Below are 18,059 nucleotides of genomic sequence, written 5' to 3'. Positions count from 1 at the left end.
TTTGGGGTTTTGGGGCGTTTCTGGAGGGTTCTCCGGGCTGGGCTGGGGGGTTCAGGGATGTGAGGGCTCTGGGTGCATCACGGTGTCCTGCTTTGCTCCGTGACCTGGGGAAGGAGAAACACCTGCAGTGAATTCCTGGCTGGATGCGCCCCGGGGGCATCCCCTTGGTGTGAAAACAGAAATACTGCACTGAAGATATATTGTATTTAAAATAGATTATATTGTACCTAAAACAGAATATATAAATATGATCAGCTCATGGAATAGTTTTGTTAAGGACCTTAAAGATCACCCAGTCCACCCCCCTGCCACGGGCAGGGAACCTCCCACTAGGCCAGGTTAATAACAAATAATAACATAATAATATAATAGTAAAATAATACATTCATATATCGACATATTAAAGTAATATTAGCAACATATTAACATATCAATATTGCAGTACAACGATAGTAATATATTAATATGGCAATATTAACAAAATATTAATATAAAGTTTGGCACAAGCGACACCTTAAAATTCATTCCCCCCCAGCCCTTCCAGCTCCTAAATCCATCCCGAAATTAAAACACCAGGAAAAGTGCAGGTTAAAAAGTTCCGGAGGATGTGCCACCCCCGACCCCCCCATCCCTCACCACACACTAGACCCCCCAAAAAGTTTCTTCTGGGACTGATCCTGAGGCTGCAGCCTCCCCCCCCCGCCACCGCCCCTGGCACGCCGAAGCTAAAATAGAGCCCAAGATCTGCCAAAATATTTTTGACGGCTGCAAAAAGCCTTTTCCTGGACATTTTCCTGCCTGCGAAGGAAAACTCGAGCAGACCATGCAGCGCTCCGGGTTCGGCAGAGTTGGAGCAGCAGGTTCGGTGTCCGGTGCCGTGTCCGGTGTCACGGCCACCGGGAGCTCGGCGCCAGCTCCCGAATTTGCCCCGGGATCCGCCGGAGGCTCTGAGCTTTCCACCACCCCCAAACTTCCCGCGGCTCCTCTTTGTGAGCCGCGGCCGCCGGAGCATGGACGAGCCCGGCGGGATCCATTCACCGCCATCTCCTCCTCCTCCTCCACTTCGGGGTCCCCCCCCTTCCCTTGATTCCTTTTTCCTCTTTTCTTTTCATTCTCTTGGGAACGGGGCGGGGAAGGGCACCTGCCACAACTTCAAGGGCGAGGAAGTTTGGGCTGGGGAGGAGGAGGAGGGTCCCGGGGTCCCCGCTTTGAGCGCCGCGGGATCAAAGCTGGACCACGCTTCACTGCCAAGAGCGCCCGGCCTCATCCAGCAGAAAAGCAGGATAGGGGAAAAAACATCAATCCCCTGGGGTTCCCTGCCATTCCCTCGGAATTTCTGCCCGAAGCCGAGCCAAGGTGCCCCCGGCTCCGCTCGTGCCCCCGACCCGAGGTTTTCATTGCAGGGCGCTGCCGTACAACAAGGGGGAGGGAAAAGAAACGGATTTTGGTGAAAAAAAAACCCATTTCCATCAACCCCACCACTCCCTGAGCTTCCTTCCTGCTACGTTGCTAATGAAGCTCGTTAGGTGTCGGTGCTAATTAACCTCAGAGGGACAATCAGGTGTGCAGGGAAGGCACAGGTTGTGCACAAGAGCTGCTGCTCCCAGGGGGCCTCAATCCCTTCCCAAAAAGGGGCCAAAAAGCCAAATACAAATAAAAAATTCCCCTCCAGAAGACTGGGGTGGATTTGGCATAGAGCTCCAGCGTGAGCTCCTGGTGCACCTGCGCTCTCTGCTACCTGCCCTGCGAACTCCCAGGTGGATTCTGCTCCATCCCATCCAGCCCATCCCGAAAATCCCGTGTTGCTACGGGGCTGGCCCTGCGCCCTGAAAAACATCAACATGACCTAAGGGAACATACTGGGGTAGGAAAAGAGGGAAAAGGGGGTTCGGTGGGAATTCCAGGAGCATCCCTCGTGATGTGGGAGGGAGGGATGGTGGGAAAAGGCAGAAACAGAGATGCATTCGTGGAGGAAAAAAAAGGAAAATAAATAAAATACAAGTGAATTGACACCGACACTGCCGCAGGTGAGGTGGCCACCGGCTCCACGTGGCAGCGAGCCACGATGACACCGGGAGGGGCAGGGACTGGGAAGTGGGGCACAGCGGGAGTGCTCCCGGCGGGATTCAGTTCCAGTGTGAGGAACTGGATGTGCTGGGGAGGGCGAGGGCTGGGAGCCCACAGGAGGCAGGATCCTGTCGGGCTCCCCTGGTCCAGGTGGGGCGAGCCCAGGGGGTCCTGCAGCCGCTCCCGGGGTGTGGGATGGCAGCGCCCGGAGGTGGGGGCTGTGTGAGGGTCTCTGCCCCGCCCCGTGGGGGTGATGGGGGCCGGGTCCTCCCAGTGCCCTGCCCAGAACGGCCACAGCCCCGGGAGCCGCTGGGCTGCTCAGGGGGCTCTGTCCGGACGCCCCACCCCGGGGGGCTCCATCCCAGGACCACCTGAACACCCTTGCACGGAGGGGTCTCTGCACCGGGACCCCCGAGCACCCAACGCCCCCTCACCAGGACCACCCTGCTGCCCCTTCCCCCGGGCCGAGGGCTCCTCACCGGGAGCCTCCCGTCTCTCTCACCGTGGTGGGGGGCTCCGCACCGGGACCACCGGCATCCCTGGACCCCTCCCCCGAGGCAAAGACTTCACGCCAGGACCCCAGACCCCCTTACCGCAGAGAGGGGCGCCGCACCACGACCCCCGGGACCACCGGACCTCCTTTCCCTGGGGTGAGGGCTGCCCACCGGTGACCCCGGGACCTCTTCCCCGGCAAGAGCGCGGCACTGGGACCCCCAGACCCCCTTAGAGCAGAGAGGGGCTCAGCAGCGGGACCCCCATCCCGTCCCCTCCCCTCTCACCGGCTCCACAGCGGCTGCGGGGCCGCAGGTGCGTCCGGGTGGGGCGGGGCCACCTGCGCTACCTGTGCCCGCCTCCGGGGCAGGTGCACGGGCGGGGCTGCCGCCGTCCTAAAGCCGCCCCGACCGGGAAAAACGCCGGGTCCTAAAGCCGCCCCGACCGGGAAAAACGCCGGGTCCTAAAGCCGCCCCGACCGGGAAAACGCCGGGCCCTGGAGGTGCTCACCCATCCCGGGAATAGCGCCCGGTCCTGGAGCCACTGGCCGGCCCCGCGCCTGAAATGGGGGTGCTGTGCTGGGACCAGTAAGGGACTGACACTGGGGACACTGGGAGCTGTAAGGGACTGGTACTGGAGACACTGGGATCCGCAGGGTAGGACCCCACGTGTACTGGGACCAATAAATGACTGGCACTGGGGACACTGGGATCCGCAGGGTAGGACCCCACGTGTACTGGGACCAGTAAGGGACCGGCACTGGGCACACTGGGGGCCGCAGGGTAGGACCCCACCTGTGCTGGGACCAGTAAAGGACCGGCACTGGGGACACTGGGAGCTGTAAGGGACTGACACTGGGGACACTGGGATCCGCAGGGTAGGACCCCACGTGTACTGGGACCAGTAAGGGACCGGCACTGGGCACACTGGGGGCCGCAGGGGTTTATGGAGGTGCCAAGGTCATGGCTCCAGGTGTGCTGGGACCGGTAAGCGCCTGGCACTGGGCGCGCTGGGAGAAGCAGGATGGCCACGGGAAAAGCCCCGGGGGGACGGGCCCGGACGGGCTCCAACACCCAGCCCAGGATTTTCCTTTGGCTCCGGCGCTGCGCGGAGGATTTGGGAGATTTGAGCCGGAGCAGAGCGCGGATTATTCGGGATTATTGGGATATTAGCTGGAATATTAACTGGTTTACAGGGCATGAGGTCTCCGGGGCACAAACACCCCTCAACCCCAGATTAAAGCGCTAATGAGCTGGAATAAGTTATGAGGGGAAACTGAGGCACCGACTGGTGCCAACCCTCGGTCCTCACGAGCCCTCCGGGGCCTCCATCGCCCTCCCCGGGGCTTTTCCGAGTTCTCTTCGAAGCCGTCGCTCTCTCCCCTTTCGTTTCCTGCTTCGGAGGTTTCGCTCTTCGCTCAAAACCCGAAAGGGAAATTCCCACCCCCAAATTTGCTGCTGCTCGACTTTCAGGACCAGCCACTCTCAGCCCGGCGTCACCGCGGCCACCGGGCAGGGCCAGGACGGTCCCCACCACGGTAAGTCACTTTTGGGGGAAAGAGAAGGGTTTTGGGGTCCACGCCGGGCTGGGCCGTGGGGATGGGATTTTGGGTGCCCCGTCCCCCCCACCCCGCCGGGCTCTGCCCGTCGGCGCCGCTCTGCCAACCCCGCAAACGGGAGTTCTGTGCTCCCAAATTGCTGCTTTTAATTGCAGTTTGGGAGTGGAGAAGTTTTTTTGGGACATAAAAATCTCCTGCAGGTTTGTCCCGGTGGCACCAGCCTGGGGGAAATGAGGAGTCGAGACCCGAGGAACCCTGGCAGGGCTGGGATGAAATCCACAACAAAATCTTCCCAGGCTTGTTAGGGAGTGGCGGCTCGGTGTCACACTCCAATTAATAATTAATTGGCGTCTTTATAGACAACTCTCAGGGAAAACAAAACTTGAATTAAAGGTGGAGTTGGCTGCCTTGTGGGAGGGGGTGAAAATGTTTTCTTTGAATGTTTTCAGGAGCACGAGAAGCCAAAGAGCCAAAATTGGGGTGAGCGGGGCGAGCACCGCGATTCCCTGCGCTGGGAGCAAACCTTACCATCGCCTCTGAGGTTTTCCTCGCTCCAAGTGCATTTCCTTCGGGATTTGTGCCCTTCAACCCTCCCGGGGAATCCACAGCGCCGGAGGCGGCTCCATCCAACCCTCCAGCCAAACCCCTAATTTGAGCCAGAGCTTAAATTTAACGCCGAGCTGAAATTTGCGGCTCTGAGAGGCAGCAAACCTGGAGGAGCTGACAGGAAGCCAGGCTGATTTGCATATTCATGTTTTCAAATCCCCTTTGCAGATGGTTCGCAGATTTGTGCCCAGCTTTGGGTTTATTTATTATCTTTTCGCCCGGTAATAATTGGTGCAAGATGGGAAAACTGGGAAGTTTAATCCGTAATACAGCTGTTAAAGAGGGGACAAATGTGGAGAACGCGATTTTCCTCCATAATGCCAACATTTGGTTAATTGATGCTGGGTGGTGCTTCCGGGGGTATTTTTGGGAGGAGAAGGGGCTGAGCAGCTCAAAAAAGGGAATTGTGTCCCCACCCCTGGACATCATTCCTTGGATGGGTTTGTTTTTAGGAGTTTTTGCTCTCATGCCCCAAAAATCGATCCTTTGGTACTGACTTGGAAATACAACTTTTTCCAGGTAGATTTTTTTTTTTCACTAAACGGGAATTTTGTGTTGTTTGGAGCTCTTGGAAGCTGTGGGGGAGAGGTGGAAAAGCCTAGTTCGGCTCCTCTTAGGAAGAACCTCTTCTTTTTTTTTTTTTTCTTCCTAAATTATGACAGAACTGGGAATGCTTCTCCCTGTGCAGTCCCACACACCTGCAGCACCTGACCCTCCCCATCCCACCAGCTCGGGATGACCCCGGCAGCTCCTCCTGCCCTTGGATAACACCAGTTACCAGCGGATGATTATTAATGTGATTATTATTGCTGTTACCAGGTGCTCACTCCCTCTTCTCCCCCCTGCCCCGGTGTGATGGAGATGGAGGAGGTGTTCCTGCAGCTCTGGGCGGAGGTGGCCAGGCTGCAGGAGCTGTGCTCGGAGCAGGGGAGGCTCCTCCAGAGGCTGAGGGCCAGGAAGGGACCAGTCCTGGGTGAGTGGGACCTGCAGAGTCCCCGGACTGCACGTTTGGGTCACTCCCACCTTGTCCTGGCAGGGTCACGGTCATTCCCATCTTGGTCCTGGCTGGGTCACTCCCACCTTGGTCCTGGCAGGGTCAGGGTCATTCCCATCTTGGTCCTGGCAGGGTCACTCCCACCTTGGTCCTGGCAGGGTCATTCCCATCTTGGTCCTGGCTGGGTCAGGGTCATTCCCACCTTGGTCCTGGCAGGGGCAGGATCATTCCCACCCTAGTCCTGGCAGGGTCGTTCCCACCTTGATCCCGGTGCCCTCAGCAGTTCCTCTGGTGGGGTGAAGGGGCTTGGAGCAGGAAGGTGCCCTGAGCCCATCGTGGCTTTGGGTGCTTCTGCTCAGGGATGCTCCTGGTCCTGGGAGCATCACCTGGAGGAGGTGGGAGCGGGACTGGGGAGGATCTACAGCCCAGAAAACACCCAGGAACCCTCTGGTTTTCCAAGGATTCCCCCTCTCCTCTCTCCCAAACACTAACAGCACCCCCACGGGGTCTGGCACCATTTCCCCAACCCTAAAATGGGAATTTTGTGGCCAGGAGGGATCAATTTGGACAAAGCTGTGCTGGGAACCTGCAGCCTCCCTGCCTTGGGGCTCCCTCCTCTCCACCCATGTCCTTCCAGGACTTAAACCAAAGCCCTTCCTGGGAATAACCTGGAGTTTGGGGACACGGGGATGTCCTGGTCTCCTGAGGGAGATGATGGTTTCCCACCTCTCACCCTCCCTGGCTGTCCTCTATGTCCTTCCTCTGGTGGCCCAGGCTCCAGAGGGGACAGGTGAGCTCTGCCAGCCCAGGGGTTCCCCAAGCCCAACGGGAAACAGAGCAATGGAAAGAGAATAAAAAACAACCCTTTGAATTCCCGGGAATGACCCCTGTGTCTCCCTCTCTCCCAAAGATATCCCGGTGTCGCTGCCTGTCCAGTGCACGGAGGACGTGGGGACAGGGGACGGACAAAGGCCACCTGAGAGCCGCCAACACCACCCAGGAGCTCTGACACCCTCCACATCCCACCTGGAGGGCTCTGCTTGTCCCATGGGACAGCCCCGGGCCACCAGCAGGCTGTCCCCGAGCCCTGGGCACGGCACCGGGGCCGCAGGGGCTGCAGGAGCCGCAGGGGCTGCAGGAGCTGCAGGGGCTGCAGGAGCCGCAGGAGCCGCAGGAGCTGCAGGGGCTGCAGGGGCCGCAGGAGCTGCAGAGGCTGCAGGAACTGCAGGAGCTGCAGAGGCTGCAGGAACCGCAGGAGCTGCAGGGGCCTCAGGAGCCGCAGCTCTGGGCAGCAGCGAGGGGCAGGAGGGAGAAGCGCCCGCCCGGAGGAGAACCTGGATCCTCCCCGTGCCCTGGGAAGGAGGGAGAGCTCCCTGCAGCCCTCGGGAGCTGGAAACCCTCAATCCAGGGGCTGGCGAATCCTTCCCAAATCTTCTGGATCTCTACGAAGCCCCGGACGCGCTGGAGAGGGAAGAGGCTCCCGGGGATGTGGCTCTGGTGGAGATCCGAGGGCCCCTGAAGGTAACGGGGGAGGCTGGGGAGAATTCAGTCCATGGCATCAGGGACACTTCAGCCTCCTCTCCATCAGCCCTGGACACTCTGGAAGTGTTCCAGAGTGATCATTTCCTTTAAAAGGATTATTTCCTTTAAAAGTCTCTGGGCACCCAATTTTCTGGTTCCTAGGGGAAAGCCCCTGAAGTCCGGCTGTCCAGCCAGGACATCCCTGCCCTGATCCTCACGGAGGCTTTGAGGATCCCTTGGAGGAGTCAGCTGGGGAAAAGTTCTCTCAACCTCCTTTGAATCTTCCAATTAAACTGCTCTAAAGTAGTTCCTTTATTCTCTCTGATCCCCACACCCCAAAACACATTTCCAAATCATTCCAAACAATTCCTCTCATTCTGGAAGGATTTCTACAGACCTCCCTGAGCTCTGGCCCCTCAGGCCTCCTGCTGAACCTTCACCCCAGTCCTGGCCTTCCCACCCAGGGTCCCTGGGATGCCAAACCCATTTTCTTTCATTCCTTTTCCTAAATGAAACCCTTAACAATACTTTAATGGCTTCAGGGGCTGGGTATTCCTGGAGATAACTCTGATGTTGGGCTGTACTTGGGAGGGAGTTTTTGAAGGAGAAGGGGGAAGTGGGACTGTGTTTGTTGGGGTCAGCGCTCAGATGACAATGGCACAGGGACAGGTGACAAATGTGCACCAGTTTGCTGCTCAAAGCCAGTTTTCCTCCTGGTTTGGCCCGTGGGAAGCGCTGGGGGAGGCTGGGGAGCCACATGGACACGGGATTGCCCAGTGGGATTCAGGGAGGATGGGGTGAGGGGCAGCTCGAGCCCCCCCAGGCTCCAGCCCAGCCCTTTTTGGGGGCTGGCCCAGGGCACTCCTGCGGGTTTCTCTGTCCCCAAATCCCCTTTTCCTCGCAGAGCTGCTGGACTCCGGGCTGGGTGCTGGAGGAGGGCAGCGGCCCCAGCGGCGAGGCTGCCCCGGGCTGTGAGCTGTGCCGGGAGATTCCCCCCGCGGAGTGCCTGAGCCACCTGCTGCTGCACCTGGAGCAGGATATCCGAGCCACCTGGAGCAGCACCTGGAGCAGGACTCCTCCTCCTGGTGGGAAAGCCATGGATTCGCACCCTGACCCGCAGGACAGACTCTGAACATTTCCCATTTCCGTGGACAAACTCTGGCGTTTCCCATTTCTACGGGACAGAATCAGGGCATTTCCACAGGACAGACTCTGGATATTTCCCATTTCCATGGACAGACTCTGAACATTTCCGATTTCCATGGACAAACTCTGGCATTTCCCCTTTCCATGGACAGACTCTGGCATTTCCATGGACAAACTCTGGCATTTCCATGGACAAATTCTGGCATTTCCCATTTCCACGGGCCAGTCTCTGGCATTTCCCCTTTCCATGGACAGAATCTGGACATTTCCAGGGACAGACTCTGGGCATTTCCGTGGACAAACTCTGGCATTTCCCATTTCTACGGGACAGACTCTGGGCATTTCCATGGAACAGACTCTGGACCTTTCCAGGGACAGACACTGGGCATTTCCGTGGACAAACTCTGGCATTTCCCCTTTCCATGGACAGATTCTGGACCTTTCCAGGGACAGACACTGAGCATTTCCGTGGACAAACTCTGGCATTTCCCATTTCCATGGACAAACTCTGGATATTTCCCATTTCCATGGACAGACTCTGACATTTCCCAGAATTTCAAGGAAGTCAGGGGAATTTCTGCAGGACAGACTCTGGATATTTCCCATTTCCATGGACAGACTCTGACATTTCCACAGAACAGATTCTGGTCTGTCCCATTTCCATGGACAGACTGGGCATTTCCATGGGACAGGCTCTGGCATTTCCCATTTCCATGGACAAACTCTGGATAATTCCCATTTCCATGGGACATTTCTGAGTTGGACTCGATGGCCTCAGGGGGCTCCTCCAGCCCTGGGGCTTTGGGCTGATGAGGATTCTGGGATCCTGCTGCTGGTTTGGACTGGGAGCAGGTTCCACATTCCCTGCCCTTCTCCATGTGGTCCCAGCTTTGGATCACCCCTGTGGATTATTGTGGATATCAAAGCCAATCTCATCCCAGGGTTTGATGGTGTGAGGGGGAGCTGCAACTCCTGGGAAAAGGGAATTCCTCAAAATTTGCCTTTGACTGAGTGAAAATGAATCTTCCATAAACAGTTAGGGATGTCTGGGAAGGCACATTGGCTTTTTCTGGGAGTTTAAAAGGCTGCGTGGGAGAGTCTCAAGGTTTTTGGGGTCACTAAGAATTATTTTAATTCACTAACAGGAATTTGAGTGTTTTATAGCATTTCCACCAGTGGAATCCAATGTGTTTCCCAAAGTGGGGAAACTGAGGCACAAAGCATCACTCCAAATCCCTCTTTTCTTTTGGAAAAATCTCATCTCAGGCTTTTCTATTTTGCAAGTTTCTCCCAAAGTGAATTTGGCATCTCCTCTTTGAGGAAACTTGTGTTGAAATGAAGAGTCAGGTTCTCCTCTGATTCGGGGGATGAGGAAGAACTGGGATCTCCAGCTCCACAATCTCCTCTTTGGCAGCACAGAAAAGCCAGGAGGGAAGTTTCTCCCCCAAAACAGAGCCACATTAATGGATTTACTTGTGACAAACTTCTGTGAGTCCCCAGGGTCCCTGGTACCATTTCCCAAGACAAATCCCACAATTTCTTTCTTTGCATCAGCAGCTTTGACCTTGGATTCTCCATCCACGTGGATGTTGGAGCTGCTTCCAGACCTGGGTAGAATCAGGGCCTTTATTTCACTGAAAATGGGTTTTCTCAGGGTTTTCTTGGGATTTTCTCAGGATTTTCTTGGGATTTTCTCAGGGTTTTCTCAAGGTTTCCTGGGGATTTTCTCCGGGATTTCTCCACACCACAATCAACTTTCCCACCACCGTCTCCTGCTCCAAGTTTTGTCCTGTGGCTCCTCACATTAATTGGGATTATTTGATGATTATTTGGGTGTTATGCTCTTGTTAGGGGAGAAAACCTAATTTCCCAGGTAAACCCCTGGAAGCTGCAGCCCCAAAGCTGGAGCAAGGACCCCATCAATTTATTCCCAAGGATTAGAGCTGGCCAGGAGGGAGGGATCCACCCGGGCTCTCCTCGCCCAGGAAATGGAATTCCCAAAGCAGGAGCACAGACGGTTTTTATCAGAGCCAAAGCCCCTGGCGTGGGGCTGGTGCAGCTCTGCAATGCCCAAAAAGCCGTGGAAAATCCCCCTGGGAGCCTTTGGGCTGAGCCACGAAGGAATTTTGGGCTGCTGGGACAGCAGCTCCGCCAACCCGGCCTCTCTCGAGGATGTTTTTAGTGGGGGGTAATTTTTTAATTAATCCCCTCCAGCTGGTCCCCAGGGCCACAGAGCTTCCCTTTTGGATCCAGCCCTCTCCAGGGCAGGACGGTGGCTCTGAAATAACTTTAATTGCAGGGTGCTGGTGGGACCGTGGGTGGGCTGTGGCTGCTGGGGCCAGCCCGGGCTCCAGGTGGGTGGGAGCTGTTTTGGGAAGGGAAGGAGCTGGATGAGGGCAGGTTCCCGTCAGGAGAAGCTGGAAAATCAGGAGTGGGTGAAGCTGTGCCAGGAGAGCTGGGGGTAAGGGTGCCCCACTCTGGTTCTCCAAGAAGGGATGGTGGTGGTGCTCCTGGGGAAACCACAGCAGCAAAAATACAGCTGGAAATGGGATTTTGGGTGGAAAATGTTCATTTTTGAGGGTTTCTAATACAGGGTCTGAGCTGTGGGAGGGGGAAGAGGCTGCCCAGGTGCTGGGGATGTCCTGACACCGAGCCCTGGGCACTAATCTGTGCCCAAACAGCCCCAAATTCCAACATCCAACTCCTTTGGGGCCACATTTTCAGAGGAGACAAAAGAAATGAGGGTGGGGCAGGCTGGGATTTCATCCCTGTCATGGGAGAGAGAGGAAAAAGGGAAATTTCCTGCCCAGGAACAGCATTTCTCTAAGGAAAAACTCTGTGCCTGCTGTGGTTGTCCCAAATCTGGGAGCTGCCACTGGAAATGAGGGATTGGGGGGGGATCATCTCCCCCCGTCTGCAGCATGAGCCCATCTGTGCCACCAGCGAGGACGGGAAGTCATTAATGCCTCTGTTAATTAATAACTGCCCCTCGATTTCATCCCTCGTTAAGGGAAGGGAAATGATCCTGCTGTGTTTGGACAGGAGCTGGAGGAGGCAGGGACTGGAAAATGGGACAAAAAAAAAGAATTTCAAGGAAGTCAGAGACTTCCAGGTGGTGTTTTGGGAAGAGTTGCAGGTGACAGCTCAACCCCCCGAATTTCTGAACCTTTCCTGCTGGGCCAAGGGGATTTTTGGGGAGCAAAGGGCCGGGTTTGGCCTCAGTGGGGGGAAAAGGGGGGTGGGAGGTAGTGGAGGAGGCCAGGAGGGGACATGGGGGGGAGGTTATGGGGTTTGGGGGTTCCTGAGGGGATGGGAGTGAGCTGGGGGGGGTCAGGATGGTGCTGGGGAGGAACAAGATGGGTCTGGGGGGGTCAGGATGGGTCTGGGAGGGTCAGGATGGTGTTGAAGGTGATGGTGGGGAGGGATGGTGGAGGGGAACTGGGGACGCTGCTGGAGAGGGTCTGGGGGTCTGAGGGGATTTGGGGGTGACACTGGAGAGGATCTGAGGGGGAGGCTTGAGGGGATCAAGGAACAGAGCTGAAGCAGAGTCGGGGTGATGCTGGGAGTACCAGGCTGGTGCTGGGGGGGTCGGGATGGTGATGGGGGTATCAGGAGGTGCTGGGGGGGTCAGGATGGTGTTGGGTGCTGCCTGCAAGGACAGACAGGGATTCAGGATGATGCTGGGGGGGATCAGGAGGTGCTGGGGGGGTCAGGGTGGTGCCGGGGAGCACCGAGGGTGGGCGATGGCTCTGGAGAGGGGGCACTAAAATGCCGGACGGGCCGGAGGCAATGCTTGGGGCTGGTGTGAGAGGGGAATCGGGGCGATACCGGGGGCGGTCGGGAGGATCCTGGGGTGCTGCTGCAGGGCAATTCCGGGGAGGGGGGGCACTGAACGCTGAGGAGAATGGGGGTGGATTGGGGGTAACCGGGGGTCAGCCGAGGGCAGGTGCTGCAGGGAAGCTGGGGGTGATGCCGGGGGGCAGCAGGAGGGTCCTGGGGACGTTTCGAAGGCGGAGGGGTCAAAGCCGGGGCGGGGGGCGCGGGGGGCCGCAGGAAACCCGGCGGGCATCGCCCCTCCCGGCCCTGCCTCCTCCCCCTCCTCCTCCTCCTCCTCCTCCTCCTGCCGCCGGCCTGGGCGGGGTTTGGCCCCGGCACCGGGCGATGCTGGAGCCGGTGTGAGCGGCACCGGCGCTGCAGCCGGCGGCCCCCCCTGGCCCCCACCCCGGGGGGGTGCCCGGGCCCAGCCATGCCCGCCGGCAGCAACGAGCCCGATGGCATCCTCAGCTACCAGGTGGGGGCTGGGGGATGCCCGGTGCCCCCGGGCCGGCCGGAGGATGCTCCGTGGCTGCTTCACTGCGGCATTTCCGACCGAGGGGGGGGGAAAGGGGAGCGGGGGGGGNNNNGGGGTCCGGCCTCTGAAAGAGGGGGCGAGAGGGGCTCAAGGTGGGCGCAGGAGGGAGGGGAAGAGGGGGGAAGGGCACCTGCCTGGGGCCTGCTGGGGGGTCCTCGCCGGGCCCCCCCGGCTCCTCCTCTGCATCTGCATGTGCCTCCCCTCCCTCCTGCCCCCTCCCCCGATCGGCCCTTTGGAGACGAGACAAAGGCCACTGTCCCCGCAGAGCCCCAGGCCACCCCGCCACTGCCACCCCGCCACTGCCACCCCGCACTGTCCCCTGTCACTGTCCCCTGCACTGCCACGGCGTCACTGTCCCCCATCACTGTCCTCCCCTGTCACTGCCCCTCATTACTGTCACTGTTCCCCCATCAGTCCCACCTCGTCACTGTCCCCCATCACTGTCCCCCATTACTGTCCCCTGTCACCATCCCCCATCACTGTCCCCCGTCACTGTCCCCCATTACTGTCCCTCCTATCAGTCCCACCTCGTCACTGTCCTCTGTCACTGTCCCCCGTCACTGTCCCCCATCACAGCCCTGCAGTCTGGGGGTCTCAGGGTTGTGCCCCCGTGCCCAGGGCAGGGGACACCTGGGCTGACCCCCCTTTCAGCGTCTCCTTGTCCCTGTCCCCCTGCCCTGCCCCCACAGGAGTGGCCGGAGCTGCTCTGGGTGACCACGGCAGGCGGGAATTAATTAATGAGAGGTTGGGAATTAACGAATCTGCCCGGAAATGACAGCGTGAATGGAGTTTCTGTCCCCCTGCACTGGTGACCATCGTGTCCTGGGGATGTCCTGGCTGTGACCCTCCCCAGCCCCATTTTGGGGGTCCGGAGTCCTGTCCCCTCCCCCAGGGGGGACAGAGGGGTCCCTGGGGGTGACACGGCCCAGGGGACCCCAGGGCTTTGTGCAGCAGGAGGGAGATGGAGAGGGGTGAGGGGGTCTCTGCCACCTCAGCAGCCCCCAGGTCCCCCCCGTTACCCTCATCCCATCAGAACAGTGGGTCAGTTGTTAATTAATTATTAATTACACCTCGGGCGAGGTGAGTGACATCAATCCTCCCAGCACTGCTGGTGGCCGCTCCCCCTGTGCCCTGGGCTGGGGGCCAAGGGGGCTCAGGGCTGGTCCTGAGCCTCTGCTTGGGGCTTTTCCTCATCCTCAATTACCCCAAAACATCCCCAGAGCAGGAGCTTTTCTTTCCTAACCTGAGGAGCTGCAGACAGCCAGGGAAACTGAGGCAGAACTCCCAAAGGTCTCTCTGGGGGACATAAAATCCCAACAAAATGTGAGTTTGGAGAAGGGGACAGGACACACTGAGCTCGTGACATGGAAGGGGATGGAAATGGGTTTTCCTGCCTTGCTCCAGCCATTCCTGATTTCATTTCTAGTAGCAACAACTCCTTTCAGTCTCCCCAGAAAACAACTCCCAGGCAGCCAAACTGAGGTTTTTTTCTTAGAAAACAGCAAATTGAAACAACTCTGGCTACTCTGAAACTCCAGGGTGAGCAATGCCAAGCTCGGCATCCCCTTCCCAGCCCAGTTTGGATGATTTGATGGCTCCCAGGCTGTTGGCAGTGGAGGAGGATGGAGAGGCAAGGCTGGTACCCATCCAGGCATCCTGGGATAACCCCTGCTGTGGAGCCATCCCCTTCCTGCTCCATCCCATCCCCAAACCCACGGCTCCACGGCCATAAATCCTCAAATCCCCGGAATGTCCTAGGGGGAACAGCCCCTCCCAGTGCATCTGAGTGCCCGGCTTGGGGCAGTTTGGAGGGGGAGCCTTTCCCTCTGTGTGATTTCGGGAAGGGCGATAGGATGTCCGAGCATCCCTGGACCCACAGGTGCCCACCTGCCCCTCCTAAAGCTCCGGGAGCCTCAATCCTGGTTAATAACCCGCAGTGGGGCTCCGAGCTTGGGTCCCGGCGGGATTTTCCCTGCTCAGCCCTCGGTGTCACCTTCCCCGGCCGGGTCATTTGACACCCGGGTCACCTTTCCGGGCAGGTGACCTCTGAGTCCGCGGCGCCGGGAGGGAGCTCATTAAAGCAAACGAGTCTGGAGGATGGAGATGCCGGATTAGCTCAGCTCGGGAAGTCAGGCAGAGCTGGAGAGCGAGGAGAGGAAAAATGGGGCTTGTCCAGAGCCTCTGTCCCGTGGCAGGACTGGCTCTGGCTGATGAGGATCCCCCAAGGGATGGGGTTGTGCCAAAGTGAGACCTTCCAGGAATTCCCTGACTTTCTGCAGGAAATTTGGATGGAAACCAGCCCTGCCCATGATGTTTCTTTTCCAGGCAGTTTGTACCTCACTTGTTCTTTGGGAATTCGGGTTTAAAATCCACCCAAATGCTGATGTCCTTGCCCTGGCAGGATGTGGTGTTTTCAGCCCATTCTGCAGAATTCTCCATAAGCCAGAGCTGGATTCTTCCCCTCCACTGTGTTTTCTGAGTGTGCAGAGTTTTGGGGAGTGTAAATAATCCTGGGTTGGCACCCTGGATTCTGATCCTGTCCCTTTTTGTGTCTGGAGCTGAGGGACACAAGGTGCCACCTTGTCCTGAGGGAATCTGGCCCCCTGATCCATCCAGAGTCCCCCAAAACCAGGGACTGACATGAGGATGAAGGAATGGCCTGAATGGGAAGGGACCCACGAGGTCACAGCAGTGACAGCGTGACCCTTTCTGGGAGAATCCCAGGGGCTCTGCTGAGGGCTGTGCATCCCCCTGATGGAGGGAAAACTCTCCCAAATCCTGCTGGAGCTTCCCTGGGGTGCAGGAGGCGAGGTTGACAAAATGTATTTTTGGGGAGAAAGAGGCTGCCTGTGTCACCAACGGGAGGTTTGAATCTGCCCCTCCCAAATCCTTGTTTACTCCCACTGCCACAGGTGGTGCATGCTCAAATTTGCCATTTAATTAAAATTCCCATTTTAAATTGTGATTTCTTGAGCCCTTTCACCCTGTGCCTTTTCCAGGGTTGGGGTTTAGTCCCTTTTGGTGGCTCTGGAGGGAGCAGGGTGCTGGGAAGGGCAGGAGGGTGGTGGTGGATGTCACTGGAGCGAGGACAGAGAGCCACTGGCGCAGGAAAATCCGGCTGCTGGGCAACGTGGGGAGGGCAAGTCCAGGAGCAGGCAGAGGGAGCGACAGTGAACTCTGGAATTGGTGCTCAGGGAGCAGCACTCATTCCCAGCAGGAATGTTTGCTCCTCTTCCTCATCAAACTCACCAGTGACTGGGAGGGACCCGAAGGTTTTCCATCCATTGGTTAAAGTGGGAATTTGGGGGAGCAGATTCCCCCAAATTCAGTTGTTCCAGGTGAAATCATAATCCATTATTTACTCTCCATTTTCCAATAACCCCATGGCATCATTATCAATCCAAGGGCAGCGTTTGCCCAGTGGTGCTGCAAATTTTCCTTACAGATTCCAGCTGTGGATGCTCTGAGCTGGTTCCCTGGGCATGGGGGAGCTCTTGCTCCTGGAATCTCATCCAGCAGCCCCACCAGTTCCCCCAGTTCCCTCAGGATTTTGCTTCTTTTCCACCTTCAGTTTCAGGAATTGAAATCTGGGTGTGGTTTTTGTTGTTTGAATAATTTTCGGTTGCTGCAATGGCATCAAGGTGAGGTTGGACCTCATCCACTCAATCATCCCTAACCTGCCCTTTGAGCCTTTAAATGAGGAATAATTGGGAAACTGATAGAAAATATGGGTTGTTGGGCATGCAGGGTGTTTGTTTGCACAGAGGATAGGATTTTGGTTTTCTTGGATTATCTGCGAGCACAAGGAAGGGGAAGGTGAGCAGTGGTGACATATTTCCTTTAGTATTTGAAGCATAAAATAATCATGGAATGGTTTGGGTTGGAAAACCCTCAGACCATCCTGCTCCACCCCTCTGCCATGGACAGGGATCCTTCCCACGAGCCCAGGTTGCTCAGAAATCTCAATTAAAATATGAAAAATGCTGTTTACCATGGAGAACTCACACCGAGGGGAGCCCGGGCCTCTGTGGGACCTTGAAGGCTTTTGGAGGTCATTGGTGGCCACGTGCTGTGGCCAAGAGCCACCCAGGGAGTCCTGCAGGAGCCACCCTGAGACCTGCAGTGGCTCTTTCCCCCCAGCTTAGAAATCCCTGTGTATTTTTTCTTTTTTAAGAAAGGAACCACAAAAACAAAGCAGGCGGTTGGGTATTTTTAGGTCTGAAGTGCTCAAATTTGGGTCTGAAGTCCCTCTTCCCCCACAGTAACCCTTCCAGACTCCTGTTGTGTACAACGTGGATGGGTTTATTTGGGATTGGGAAAAGAACCTTCCACAGGTCCTTGTTTCTTGGGCTGTGCCTGGAGGAGAAGCCGTGATCCTCATGGAATGGTGGATGGACAGGGAGGGTGGAGACAGCTCCACAGACCCATCCCCAAATTTTCCCTTCTTCTCCTTGTTAGAGACATGACGAGGAGGCCGTGATTGACCAGGGCAGGACGAGCAACGTGGTCAACATCCACTATGAGAAGGAGGAGCTGGAAGGTGAGATCCTGCTGGATTCCTGCTGGGATCCTGCTGAGATCCTGCTGGGATCCTGCTGGGATCCTGCTGGGATCCTGCTGGTATCATGCTGGATTCCTGCTGAGATCCTGCTGGGTTCTTGCTGGGTTCCTGCTGAGATCCTGCTGGGATCCTGCTGAGATCCTACTGGATTCCTGCTGAGATACTGCTGGGATCCTGCTGGAGGAGCCTCCAGGCCCTGGTTAAAACAGTCCCTTGCCTGCTGTCACATCAAGGGCAGCAAAACCTGTTGTGGTTCTTGATTAAACGACAAATTATTGATTCATTTTTTAACACAATGGCTTTTAAAGCCCTGGTGGAGGCGCTGGTGTGAAATGTGTTCGTGGGGTTGGATAATTCCCGTCTGCTTTTCCCACAGCAGCTGCTCCCGGCTTGGAGAGGGCAGGAGAATCATTTGATGTGGTGCAGATTCCCTGTTTTCCTCCTGGAGTTCATTGTCGTGGGGCTCCTTTGATCTTTCCTTGTCACCTTCTGCCACAAAAAATATTTCAAAACTATAATTATTGTATTATCTCCTGCTTAATGAGCAAATCTGAGGGTTGTTGGTGGTGGTGGTGTTGTCCAGCCCAAGCTGGAATTTGAGAAGGGTTTTGTTGCTCTCAGGGCACATTTAGGTGACTCCAAATCATCCCTTGGTGTGAAGCTTGAGTAAAACAGGCTTGGAAAAAAGGACAAGTCTGGGAAAGTCAGGGATCCACTGAAATTTGCATTGAGGGAAGTCGCTGTGGGATTTTTGGGGTGTCCT

The sequence above is a fragment of the Onychostruthus taczanowskii genome, unplaced genomic scaffold (assembly GCF_017590055.1).
Source record: "Onychostruthus taczanowskii isolate IOZ18803 unplaced genomic scaffold, ASM1759005v1 scaffold107, whole genome shotgun sequence".
In the NCBI taxonomy this organism is placed as follows: domain Eukaryota; kingdom Metazoa; phylum Chordata; class Aves; order Passeriformes; family Passeridae; genus Onychostruthus; species Onychostruthus taczanowskii.
This window is presented reverse-complemented; position numbering follows the sequence as displayed.